The sequence below is a fragment of the Labeo rohita genome, chromosome 9, assembly GCF_022985175.1.
Source record: "Labeo rohita strain BAU-BD-2019 chromosome 9, IGBB_LRoh.1.0, whole genome shotgun sequence".
Classification (NCBI taxonomy): domain Eukaryota; kingdom Metazoa; phylum Chordata; class Actinopteri; order Cypriniformes; family Cyprinidae; genus Labeo; species Labeo rohita.
This window is the reverse complement of record NC_066877.1, coordinates 40,070,997-40,084,818: the sequence shown is the minus strand read 5'-3', so window position 1 is coordinate 40,084,818 and position 13,822 is coordinate 40,070,997. Positions and strand designations below refer to the sequence as shown.

Genomic DNA, 13,822 nt, shown 5'->3' with positions numbered 1-13,822 from the left:
CCCCATGTATGAGTGATTTCATGTTTGTTTGTTTAGATTAGTTATGTGTTAGTCCTTCGTTAATAAACTATTGTGCACAAATTACATGAGTTTTGATTCTGATTCTGCCTTGCAAATTAATGTCCCTTTACGATTCCGATTCGAGCTACATGCTCTAATGCAATGGTACTTTAAGAAAGTTATTTTCTGTGGCCAAGAAAATATCATTTCTTAGAGTTGATATAAAGATTATACTGAATGTTCGCTGAGCGAACAGATTAGTTGATGGAAAATTGATTCTGCTACAGTTACTACTGGCAGCTGATATAAGTAATTGTAATACCTAAACAGTCCTCTGAAAAGGCCCCCTAGGCCAGACCCATACATAACAGCACCCCCCGCATATCCGGGCAGTCCGCAACTGGCCTGATTTCGATAATAATCGATGTAATCAGAGGTGTTCGTCCCACGTGATGTGTAATAAGCCATTTTTTTAAAACCCAGATTGTTTCGCGGGTCTAAAGTGTAGCTTTACAATGACTTTCCTGTAAGAAAATGGTATTTCACGGTTTTGGTCGTCCTTTAATTCTATGGTAATGTACGTGATGAGCGACTTGTTGACCGACACGTAATGGGGTTTGACGACATCTTCGCCATCCCTCGTTATATGTACGCATCTTAAAAGGGGGACGTACGAATCCCCCACTGATTGGTATTCAATAATATCGGTATAAACATACATGGTGTAGAAACCTCCGTTGATATCGGCTTGGTGAGGTGCGTCCGTAATAATCGGCTTTGTAAAATCAGCTTTTTCATGATAGTTGGACTGTCCTAAAGCTTTGCCGGGTTTTACTCCTAAAATAGCTGCTAGTTTACTGTTAAAGCTCAACGAAATGTTGGGCTTCGCTATCAGTTGAACTTTGTTTTTTAACTGATCGTAAGCCATTACCCCTGTTAGTGCAATAACTTCAGTTATCGCCCGATTCACAGAGCGAACACTCTCATAGTACCCTCCTTTTATCTGAAGGTTCTTTATCGCGGCAAAACCCTGATAGTCCTTCTTCGGTGGGTTTATCATGTTTCATCGTCGGTGTAGCATATACGATTAGTTCGAAATGTCCATCGTCGTCGCTCAAGGTGTACCAGGATCTAGGATATTCAATCTCAGCGAGACCTACTTCCCGCTCTCCTTTAAGGTTTATTTTGCTAACCTGGTCGTATAAGTAGATATACGATTTTCAGGATAAACTGTCAAAGAAACATTGCACGGTAGCGTCATGTAGAAACCACGATCGTCCATGGTGCGTCTTTACTCGCTTAGTTAAAAGTTTGTATGTTTTAAGCTTTCAGCAGGTCCAACAAAGATTTTTTGTCTACGTAACTATTAAATTTCGAAGGCCATCCTAACCATTTCACTAAAACTAACGTAGATCGACCCTGTTTTTTCTCCCCTAAAATCTTTTTCACCTTAAATGCTTTGTTTTCGCTTACAATTATTTTTTGTAACTCTTGTTCGTAAAACACACTGTTGATGACATCACCGTCGTAATCAGACAGTCTGTATACCGGAGGGTTACGTGGGATACACGACGATACGGTAAAAAATTCCTCCGTGTAGTTCTGCTCGTACCCCTTGGCGAACGGACCTCTAACTTTAGAAATCCTGACCACGTCCCCTACTTTATATTTAAATAGGGGTTGATCGTTCTTCTTCACGCATCCGTACAGGTTTTGAAACACATTGTTTTCATTTTCTTTGTTGACATCCACCGGTCTCATCTTAATACTACGATGGTAGCTGGAGTTGTACCCCTGCATAATATCTTGGAAAACATCTACGTATCTCTGTGAATTTGTGGCTGTTAAAAATCTCCACATGCGTGATTTAAGCGAACGATTAAATCTCTCCACCACACTCGCTTTTAGGTCGGTAGCAGTAGCGAAATGATGAATGTCATGTTTTTTCATCAAACTTTGAAAATGTTTGTTAAAAAATTCTGTCCCCTTATCCGTCTATATACTTGAACGCTTTTGTAACCTCGACCCCGCTCTTATTCTTTAGTGTTCTAGCCCACGCGTACTTACTAAATACATCGATACAGGTGAGCAAATATTTATTATTATCGTTTTCGTTGGAATAGGCCGACATGTCTACGAGATCCGCTTGAAACTGCGTATCAGCCCCATATACCAAACTCTATTGCGTTTGTAGTTTATAGGTGCAGCTCTGTGTAATGTATATGCGTCCTCCCCAGCCAACCAGTCTGAAACCTCCTTATCACTCAGACGGCGTCTTTTAATCGTTTTTTACCCCCTAATGACCCAGGGTTGGAAGGGGTGTAATAAACTTTTTTCATGAGCTCGGACATGTTGACGTGTCAATTATCCGTAAAAGAATAACGCGTACAAGCGTTACGTCAAAGTCTTTTATTAAAAAATTATGATATAGTAAATGAAATAGTAGCAAGAAAAGGATTCAAAATGGTTACAAGAATATATTTCAAAATGGTTACACAGCAACAAGAATATATTTCAAAACAATGATTACAAGAATATGTTTTTAAAATGGTTATGTTGGTTACAAGAATAGGATTCAAAAACATATATTCATGATAATGAGCGGTTACATGATAATAAAATCGGATAGAATGTTGTTACAGATTGTTTAGTAAGTAAAGACAATTTACACACGACATATAGTTGCGATCTAGTATGTAGTTTACCAGAATCTCGACCATTTTATCAACCTTGTTTTTCTGATTTTTTGAAACAAGTTTTAAACATAAATCTGTTACATACGTACACAGACAGAGAACCTCGCTAATGCCTATCTCTTCATCGGATGACGATATCTCATCTAGAATTTTTCTAAACATCACAGGGGGAGGGGTGGAACTGTTTACACGCATGTCTGTCAATTCACTCCATGAAGCGGTCAGACTTCTTACAACGTCCATTTGTTTCTTGAGGTTTTTTACATGCCTCGTTTGTCCATCGTAATCTTTCTCAGGGTCACACTCTTGCTCGATGATCGTAAGCAACATTTCAATCATTTGAGCTTTATAATGGGGAATAATCACAAAGTCTCTGAAAAAATTCATTACGCTACACACGCACCCCATGTTGTCGCTGTCACGCTCAGAGTGCAGGGGGACTGCTTTGCCAGAGATCCACGGTGTCGTAAATGACTTTCTTGTAGGTCTTGTCCTGCAGCAACTTCTCCCTGATTTCTTGCAGTTTTGCAACGATGTATTGTTCTTCTCTTAATTCGTGCAGGATGGCCCGGTCGTTCCTTGAATCCTCAGAATGTTGTTTGAACAGTTTGCGGGTCAGCTCGTCAAAACGTGAGTCGAAATAGTATGAAGAGGGTTCAAACAGACAGGAATGTTGCAGCTGGCTTGGGTGGTCCGTTGCACACCCCTTGCACTCGTCCTTCAGTTTGTTGTCGATGATGTGCTGCAACAGCAGCACGATCGTGGTTTTTATAATTTTGAACCCGACCTCGCTGAAACATCCGTCTGTGGTATCGAACCCTGTGTGAGCGGAGGTAGTACACATAGTCTTCAGGTAGCTCATGTTGCGGTAACCGAGTTCTGTGCAGAATTTATCCAAGTCTTCTTTGCGCAGGTCTGGAGATCGGGTGTCATCTGATGGTATATAATGGACGGCATTACCATTAGGAGCTTTGAGGTTGTAAGGAGCGTAATCGCAACATAAAGAGTCTTCTTCTTGAGACATGGTGGAAATGTGATGTGGGTAGGGCTACTTACTGCTCTTTATAGTGTCTGTAGCAGATGGCCGGGGACTGTAACACCCCTGTGACGTCACCGAGGTAACTCTCAGGGTGAAACAGACGTCTTTTAATTTTGGCATATCCTGAACATTTTGTTTACGTCCGCCAAGAGACTTGTCAGCAAATGCAGATCTCGCCATTTGAACAAAAACTGTATGGTGAACATATCATGATATTCCTTATGAGGGTCACCCATCGAATGACCGCTAAGCTTTGTCTTATCTCCGTAGGCTAATACGAACATGCAGTCGTCCGGGTTCTTTCGAGAATGATTGCCGATCACTCTGTACCGGATATTCGGATCTACCCCATCCCACTCCGCAACGTACAGAGGCTCTTGTCCGCAATCGTTCAAATCTTTCCAGATACGATTGAAAAATATTTCCCAATCTATATCAGGAAATACCAGACAGGGGTCTTGACCCTGTACGAATTCTTTGGACTCATCAGACGTGTAGAGCGTAACCGTTCGAGACTGTACGTGGAATATATACCCGAATATACGTCCGCTGACCAGTAAAAATTCATCTCGCACGTTGCCCATATTCTCGTGGAGAAACCTTGCCAAACAGACATTACTGTTGTACGGCTTTCTCAGCACCAGAGTCAGATTTTCCATCATCTCTTCCTCCCATTCCTTCTCAGGGGTTTTAGGTGAGTTTATCACATCCATGTCTATGTATTTCACAGCTCTTTTCTGATTGTCTGCAGAAACCTTGGAACGCAACCTGATCCCCCAAAGAGTCCCACCCCGTGACGGATGCGGGGGGACAGACTGTAATATCTCCAAAGCATTCCTCAGAGCTTCATTCGTCTCCTGTCGCCGGACAGTCACGCACATACACCATAATTCACTACCCCTAAGTCATACGTTGACGCAACACCTGGTAAACCCGTCATAGGTTGACGTGACACCTGGTAAATCCATCAGCTGGAGGTCATTAGAGGGTCACAAGGTCAACACATCCGGTAAGAAGTCACTGTGTAATGATAGAGCGAGAGCGACATCTGGTGGTGAGCGGACCACAGGTTACCGACTAGATTCATGACACATACACGTGACAAATCTGACCCTTAAACTTTTGAATGGTAGTGTATGTTTAAGATATTACTTACTAGTCATATGGTTCATAATGTCTAGAAATGTTCTTCAACAGGTGACTCAGTGCACGCATCCATTAAACCAAGTAGATGTCACTCAGAATTTACGTAAATATAATATAATATAATATAATATAATATAATATAATATAATATAATATAATATAATATAATATAGCTTTAGAAATGGTAAATGTGGTGTAGAAATAACATTGAAAAAATGCTGATTAAGATCTATAAGGCATTAATTTTTTTGGCACACTTATATACACATGTGAAAAACAATTTTTAAGCTTTATATTATATATTTTTTTAATAGTAGTTTAGACATGTGAATATATTACACGTATGGGCGTAATTTATGTGAATTTATTAACAGACTATATAAAGGCTGTGGTTTATCATGGTGTTTGTGATGCTTAATGTGTTTTTATGGATGCATTATAGGCATACAAATGTAGTGATTGTAAACAAATGTTAAGAAATAGGTGTGCTAATACACAGCACAAGCATTTTCAATGAGATATGACCCACTAAGGGGCACTTTCTGCTCGATTTCTGCCATGGCAAATACGTTTACATATAGTTTGAGAATGCTTAATGACAGATAATTTATGTGCAGATTGCTGTTTCTACAATCTATTTCTATATTTGCTACATATATGTTCACGGCTATATTAGGGTACTATAACTGGTCCAAAATAAATGTGCTTAGGTTAAATTTGAACTAAATTAGGTGGACCAAACAAAGCCCAATTTTTAACATCGATTTTTGGGCTAAATTAGGACTAAATCCGACGGACCAAACAACGACCAATTTTCGATGTAGTATTTTTGGGCTAAAAGAAGAATTTAGCTCAAAAAAATTACGTCCAAATTACGTCCAATGTCTGGTGCTGGGTGGGTACTCTGTACATTTGTCACCTGTCTAATAAAATGCACAACATATTAAAGCGTCTGTGGTGTTTCAGTGTTTTTTACAAAATAAAACTGGAAATCAAAGACGTGTGATGTCACTGGCAGGCGACAAGATGACAAGGGATGGGCTACTAGTAAAAATCGCTTATTTCTCTGAATTTAAACATTCTTGGGAACATTTGGGATAACCTAAGTACACAAGTCAACAATATATATATATATATATATATATATATATATATATATATATATATATATATAAATACTGTTTTAGTAGTTTTTGGATAGTTGAATGAAAAAAATCTTATATACTGTGCCTTTAAAGCATAGTAAAAAAATTAAATATAATGTAATACCAAAGTAACAACTAGTGGTAACAACTAAGAAAGAACAATACTTCTACAGCATTTATTAATCTTAATCTTAATTGCAGCATTTATTAATGCATTATTAAAATCTAAAGTTGTTTGCTAACATTACTTAATGCTCTGTGAACCAACATGAACAAATAAATGAACAACTGTATTTTTATTAACTACCATTAACAAAGATTAATAAATAGTGTAATAAATGCATTGTTGTTTGTTTGTTCGTTCATGTTAGTTAATACATTAACTAATGTTAACAAATGACACCTTATTGTAAAGTGTTACCAAGCCATTAAATGCATATGCATATTGATTTAATTTCATATAAAAAAAATAATATTTTATAGTCACTTGCTTCCTAGATACAACATTGTGATATTTGGAGGAATGGATGGTTTCTCCAGAAAGGTAACTGGCTGCTGTAAACGTATGCCTTTTGTAGAAAAAAAAAAAAAAAAAAAAAAAAAAAAAAGTGTAGTATCTAAACAGATCTATAATATATGTGTTAATTAATCAAATCCAAAAAAATATTTTTTGTTTTACTGTTCCTTGATTTAATATTTCATTTTTGTTGTATGATAGTGTTTTTAGTTCAGTGCCACCCAAGTAATTTGCTGAACATACTCATGCAACCTGAAAAAAATCCTTGTCAGACTAACTGCCTTTTCACTGGTTTAACTTACTTTATTTTACAGATACTGTACTTGAACGTATCCACAAATAACCGCGCTTCCATGGCATTTCACTTTTTCCTGGAGGCAATTCAGCAGCATGGTTTATTCTCAAGGAAGTACAAATCATGGGTTCGTGGAAATTTCCCCATACAAAATTGGGTGGTGATATGAAGGGATTGTAGGGCGGATTTGGATCCTCTTAGCCTATTATTCTACTGGCCAATGGTAAATTCCTACTTCCTCTTTTTTCTGTTGGGGAAGTCGCTACTATTGGTGGTCTGGACACCTATAGGGGGCGATCTGACCTTGCTGACCTACCCCACCCCCGCCCCCTCAGTCCCGCAAACCCACTATTTGTCCATTTAATGGCTGAAGTGGCGGAACAGCCCCTTGACTCCCGAGGACCCACGAACCCACTATTTGTTCAAATGCGGTCAGCGGGGACGCTGACCGATGCCCTCCCTGGCCGTTTTGTGACCTCTGACGCAAAGAGGCTCCGATCGGCTCACGCTGTTGGTGGGGTACGTCGGGGGGGCCCCTCAACACAAATTGTGTACTGATTGGAGCCTATATAATTTAATATAGATGTTTATCAGTGATTATTTGTAATTTTTGCAGGTTTTTGTGTGGTAATTTGCTAGGGATAACAGAAATGTAAGTTATGACTTCCAATATTAAAGAGTTTATGTGTAACCCTTCTGAAGATTTTGAATGAGCATTCAAAAGAGCAATTGTTAACGCTTGCAAATCATTATAATGTTGGTCTTTCTGTTGCTGATAAGCGGTTGAAAGAGAGTTTAAAATTGATTTTGATATCTGCTTTAAATGAACAAAATGTATTGCAGGCTAGCAGAGTGTCTTTGACTTATAAACAACAGAAATAATTACTTTTAATAGAAAGAAGTCTAAGGAAAAAATTGAACAGCAGAAAATAGAAGCAAGAAGTGAAATTGAACTGAAAAGACTGGAGCTTGAGCATTATAAATTGGATTTGATTAGTGCAGGGAATTGTTTTTTTTTTAGAGAAGCCAGAAGATTGTCTGCTGAGGACAGTGAGGATGATTGGCCTGGTTTTGATGTGGTAACGAATTTGAGACTTGTGCCCAAATTTGATGAAAAGGATATTGATACAACATTCTCTTGAACAGACTTGAAAATTATGTTGGCATTAGTGGTAGTGCATTGGCATGGTTCAAATCGTACTGACCGCCATCAATTCATGGCAGTGAATGAAGAGGTATCATATCGATCACAAGTGCAGTATGGAGTACCGCAAGGCTCAGTACTAGGGCCATTACTTTTTACGCTTTACATGTTACCCTTAGGAGGTATCATCAGGAAACATGGTGCTAGCTTTCACTGTTATGCTGATGATACTCAGCTCTATATTTCTTCACGGCCCGGTGAAATATACCAATTTAGAAGAAAATATGGGGGACTATGTGTCAAAAATTGATTTATAACATGATTTATGACACCTGTGACGGTCCTGTTCCTGTTTCCTGACACCCATGTGTTGATCTGAGACTTCTGACCTCCTGTTCCTGTTTCCTGATGACACATGTTTATGGCAGCATCCATTTTGTGATCAGGATGTGTTTCAGCTATTTTGTTTTAGCGTGTGTTACAGCGATCTTGGATGTGTTGGTCCGTCAAGGACTCTAGTTGTTTCACACCTTTGAATAAGAACAAGAAATAAATGAGGTGAGAGAGGTTGCATTCTTTTGTTTTGGGATGAAAGGCTCCTCCAAACAGTTGTCCCTACAACCATCAATGGCTCCTCAATAGATTAAAACGGCAAATGATTATCCAAGTCAGCAACTTTCTAATCCATCCATGCTTCTGAAAAAAAGTGTTATGCCCGGGCATGTTCTTTGAAGCCCCTCTGTGTTGCAGTATATTTTGTACTTATGAAGGCAAATGAAGAAAACAACAGAAGAGTTTAAGAAATCAGAGTTAAGAGTTAATAAAGAAAGCTCTAAGAGAACTTACATGAGATCCATGCAGCAAGTTGTCTATCTGTGAATGAAGTTGTTCCCAGACTTGCTTAGCCCTCCTGCCTGTGGACTTTGTTGTTGTGTATTTGGCTTGCAATGTGTTACCCTGACTGGTATTATCAAACATGTTTTAAAACATGTCTAAAATCATTCTTTCATCTTGGTCATCTGTCTCCTTCCTGACATTCTGGGTCTGTGTTTATGTCGACACCTCACCATGGTCTGATCTTTAGGCTATATGTTAATGTCTCTTACCTTCTGAGCAAAAAGGTGCCTTGGCGTCTACCTTCCAGGGGAAGATGGTCATCTTAACGTGCCTATGTAAATGCTTCACTCTTTGTGTCACAGGATTATACTTTAAACAATGGATGATGAGTTTCTTGAGGGGATTAGACAAGACGATGCTATCCCCATATGAATACTGGTTAACAGTGCTGTTGTCTAATGCCTGCTTGAACAAAAGCAGAGGGGAATGGTAGCCCATCATGCATAGGACTCTCCTATTTTGTTATTCAAGTAGCATGTAAGATTGTTGTTGTCTAGCTGGTTTTGATTCAGGGTGGTTAGATTTAAAAAAAAAAAAAAAAAAAAAAAAAAGAATATATAGATCAATAACATTTTATATCAAAAACATGTTTAAGATTTTTAAAACAAAAGTTAAATAAAGTTCTTAAGAGTTTTACTTCAACCAAGATAGTTTAATGCTATTGAGTTATCTTCAGTTGTTCGACACAGATTGTGTTAAACATTAACTATGTTTTAGAATTGGAAAACAAGAAATAAATGAGTTAAAATACAGGTTAGCCGCAGATCCTTACTTTTTATTTTTAACAAAGATGTTGGTTTACCTCTAGATTACTGTAAAATGGCCTGCTTTAAAATTAACCATGGCTAACTAAGGCTTTACAACATTTTTTACATGGTTTATGTTTTTTACAAGAAATATGTTGTAAGAATATGAACAGTGTCTTTAGATTCTAATCTTTTTATTTTTAACAATATTGTGGAATGTAGTGGTAAATGCATGCTTACCTCGACCATTACCAAGGATTCTGACCATGTTGTAATCTTGACTCTATATTATTTATCTGGTTAAAACACTCCATCTTATTTACTAGTAGATCTAGTAAAGTTATTTATGATAAAGTTGTAGATCTTGGGGATGTATTTTTTATAGGCTAGTTGGAAAATAAAACAGCCATTCCCATTGGGCTGGGCATTGAGAGGGTGTGTTTTTATGTAAATTTTCATGTCACGCCTACAGCTGACACACATTCAAATGGCCTCGTACCCCACTCTACCTTAATCAGCTTCACGGTAAGCCACTGATTGTGTATCTGCTACCCAAGATTTGTTGCTGAGGAATCTCTGAGAAAATACTTTTCTACAGTGGCTTACAATAATGATGAGTACATTTTAATTTATACATGTAATGTTCTCACATGTTGTTTAACTTTAATGTTTAACAGGTTTTTAAATCATCTGTGTGTACAATTCAGAACACTTTAAGGCCCAAACTGCATTTGATCATCTAGACCAGCTATGTAAGTATTGATTTATATATTGTTTTATATTTATGTTATAGTAAATACATTGTCAAGTATCTACATTTTTCTTTTTATCCAGTTATTTTATTTGCTAATTGTACTTATTTGTGGTTAGTTAGAGCTCCATTGACAACTATATGTTAATTAACAACTTGGATCAGCAGTCTGCTAACAATAGCAATAGTTCCTTGCATGGTATGTTGTATTATATTATGATACACATTCTTCTACCTCTAAAATATCTGTTGCTGTATACAGTTTAAACTTTTTAAAACAAATCTTTTATTTGTTGTTTACAGATTTGTTAGCATCTGATGTAGCTGGATTGGCTTCTCAGCCTGGGTTTGATATCCAGCATAGAGCTGCAGAGCCCACGGAACCATCAGCATCAGCCAGTTCAGGTCAGATCTTGATTCCTCTAAAATATCTGTTGTTGTATACAGTTTAAATTTTTTAAAACTAATCTTTTATTTGTTGTTTACAGATTTGTTAGCCCCTGATGTAGCTGGATTGGTTTCTCAGCCTGGGTTTGATATCCAGAACAGAGCTGCAAGCCTCACAAAACCAACTGCTTCGACCAGTTCAGATCAGAGACGATTCATGTTAAAAGCTCACGGTGCAGCTAAACGACCCCGGCTTGACAAATCATTAACAAGGGAGTGTTGGTGAAAAATTCATGAGAGTGATTTTTGCATACTTATATGATAAACGTTTGTGTAATGCACGGGGAAAACAACAGGTGGTAAAGTGCTGATCAGACTCCTCTGTAAAGGGGGCTCTGTGCCGTGTAGAGAGCGACTGAGGATTGGGGACTCCACGGCGCCATAGGGTGACCTAGGAGGTCAGGGGAGGCCTAAAATATGAGCAAAGAATGTCTAGAAGGGATGATCTATAGAAATGTTTTACTGTCTTTCTCTCCTTATATGAGAACACCAGCTGTTTTTAGTTTGTAACCTTGGGTGTGCAAAGAGATATAAAGCGGAGGAGATAACTCCCTCCTTTGTCACACTCAGCAGGGCGCTGTATCTGTTTCACTGTGAACCTTTCTTGCAAGAAATAAACCTTTAAAAGCAGCTGCGCAATTTGTCTTTATTGACCGAGAGCTTCTAGCAAGATTTTTGCCACAACAATTTGGTGTCAGAAGAGGATTCCTTGGCTGTGTCTTCTGACCTGACAGCGGAACGGTGACCGTAATCCTGAACAATAGACGTTCAGCCCTAACCCCAACTAGGGTTCAGGGAGACAGGGGCCGCTCCGCCGAGGGCCGGAGGAGACACCACTGGAATCAACAAACGAACAAAGCCTCCATTGAGACTCTCGGTAAGAGACAAATTGAATTTTTTTTCTTTTTGGGAAAAAGGTCAATAGGTAAATTAGGCAAAAAGGGAATGAACCATACTGACAACTGACAAGAGGTTACACTGACGGCAGCCGAGGGATCTCGAAAGAGAAACCAAGGTTGTAGCAGTAGGTGTAACAGGTCTATGCGAGAAGAGATACACTGACGGCAACCGCGGTTTTCTAAAGAGAGAAAACTGAGGTTGTAGCAGTAGGTGTATTGATCGCGACCCTGCAGCAAGAAGCTACGAGGGTAGACCAGAAGCGCGGGAGCTTCGACCCTGCCAGTCTTGGGTGAAAGATTGGGCCTGTCGGAGACGTCTGACAGGAAATTTAGGCACCTAAAAGCGGTCAGAGTCAGTATGGGGAAGTCCCAAAGCAAATTCGGGAAATATGACACGCCGACGTTTGCTCAGATGAGAAAATCGGCTGGTGAAAAGTGTATGCTTGACATAGGGAAATTGATCAAGTACCATGAGTTTCCAAGGGAGGGAACCTTGAGTGTAGCGAAGCTGAAAGCGGTGAAAAAAAAGTCAGTTGAGGAAGGCAGCGAGGTGCCGAGAAGGTGTTGTGCGAGGCATGTGTGTAAGGAATGTGAGGCGACGGTGAATTGTTGGCTTAGGGAGGCAGAGAGAAGAGAGAGAAAGGCTTTGCAGAAAGCTATGGCAGGCAGCAAAGCAAAGACTGAAGGAATGCGGACCGTAGTAGAGAAAAATGGGAAAAAGATTAATGAAATATTGAAGGAATTAACGATTAGTGAAGATAAGATCAGAGAAATAAATGAAGGAAAAACATTTGCACTGATCACAAGTACTAATCTGTCTGATGTCTCTGTTTCTGAACATGTACCACCGCCGTACAATCACTACCCCATGGCCGAGTTGCAAGCCCTGAAAGTTGATCCCAACCTCGACTGCTCCCCTCTGAGAAGACCTACAGCACCGCCAGCAGCAGCAGCAGTGGGTGACCCAGCCAACCACGCCGGTGGAGAGATTACCCGCGACACGACCAAAGTCACTGATACTGCAGAAAAAGAGAGCCAGAGAAGATCGGCTGAGTGAGGAGGAAGAACACTACGCTGATGTGCCCGAAACTCCTCTGGACGACAATAAAGATGAGGAAGAAGAAGAGCTGATGATGCGCAGAACCCCACAAGTAAAAAGGAAAAGACCACTGACGAGACAGACGGTAAAGGGGAAGAGAAAAACGTGACCGCACAGATGATCGAGGTCTCGGGGCCGGACGGTCCTATGATGGTCTTCAGACCGTGGACTGCGCTGGAAGCAAAGAAATCCATGGCTCATCTGCCAGACGTGAATGAAGGGGGCGACAAACTGAGCACAGAACTGACGAGGTTTTGTGAGGAACTCAGCCCGACGATGGCGGAACTGAGAAGACTTTTGCTGTCAAAGCTGGGGCTGTCGAACTGGTATAAAATAAGTAGCAGAATGCCGACAGACGACCACAGGAGAAGATGCAGTGATTGGAATGATGACCACAACCACGAGTACCGAAGAGCCGTGGAGACGGTGGCTCGCGTGATCAAAGAGACATTTCCAACACGAGTCGACATTTTAAGAATCAGCAGATGCCAGCAGGAGAAAGATGAGACGGCCGATGATTACTACTGCAGCCTGCACGAAGTGTTCAATAAATTCTCGGGGCTGATAGAACCAGCTGACAGAGGACAAGAGCCCGGCACATGGGAGAGTCATCTGAGAAATGCCTTCCTGGATGGGCTGAAACCCGAGATCGCAGAGAAAGTGAAAGCATCCTGCATTGAGTGGAGAGAAGACTGGCCACAGTGTTGATTCACGCCCGGCACGCTGATGGATTGCTGAGAGAGAAGCGTGAGAAGAAACAGGCCAAGGTTGACAGAGATCTGCAGCTGAGTTTGTCAAAGATTGCGATGGGTGCAGCAAGATACGAACCGCAAAGGGAGAAGCGCGAAAGAAGGAAGAAGGAGTGGTAAAGGCCAAGGGAAGAATGAGAAGTATTCGCGTAAGTGGAGCTGCTGGATATGCGAAACCAAAGACCATGACAGTAGAGACTGTTCTAAGTGCTGTGTGTGTAAGAAAGATGGACATTGGGCCAAACACTGTCC

The 13,822-nt window shown here is 40.0% G+C and overlaps 1 pseudogene; it reads right to left on the bottom strand.

Annotated features, from left to right (window-relative positions):
- Positions 1-983: 983 nt before the first annotated feature.
- On the bottom strand, positions 984-3,083 carry LOC127171287 (uncharacterized; annotated as a pseudogene).
- Between the last annotated feature and the right edge of the window lie 10,739 nt (positions 3,084-13,822).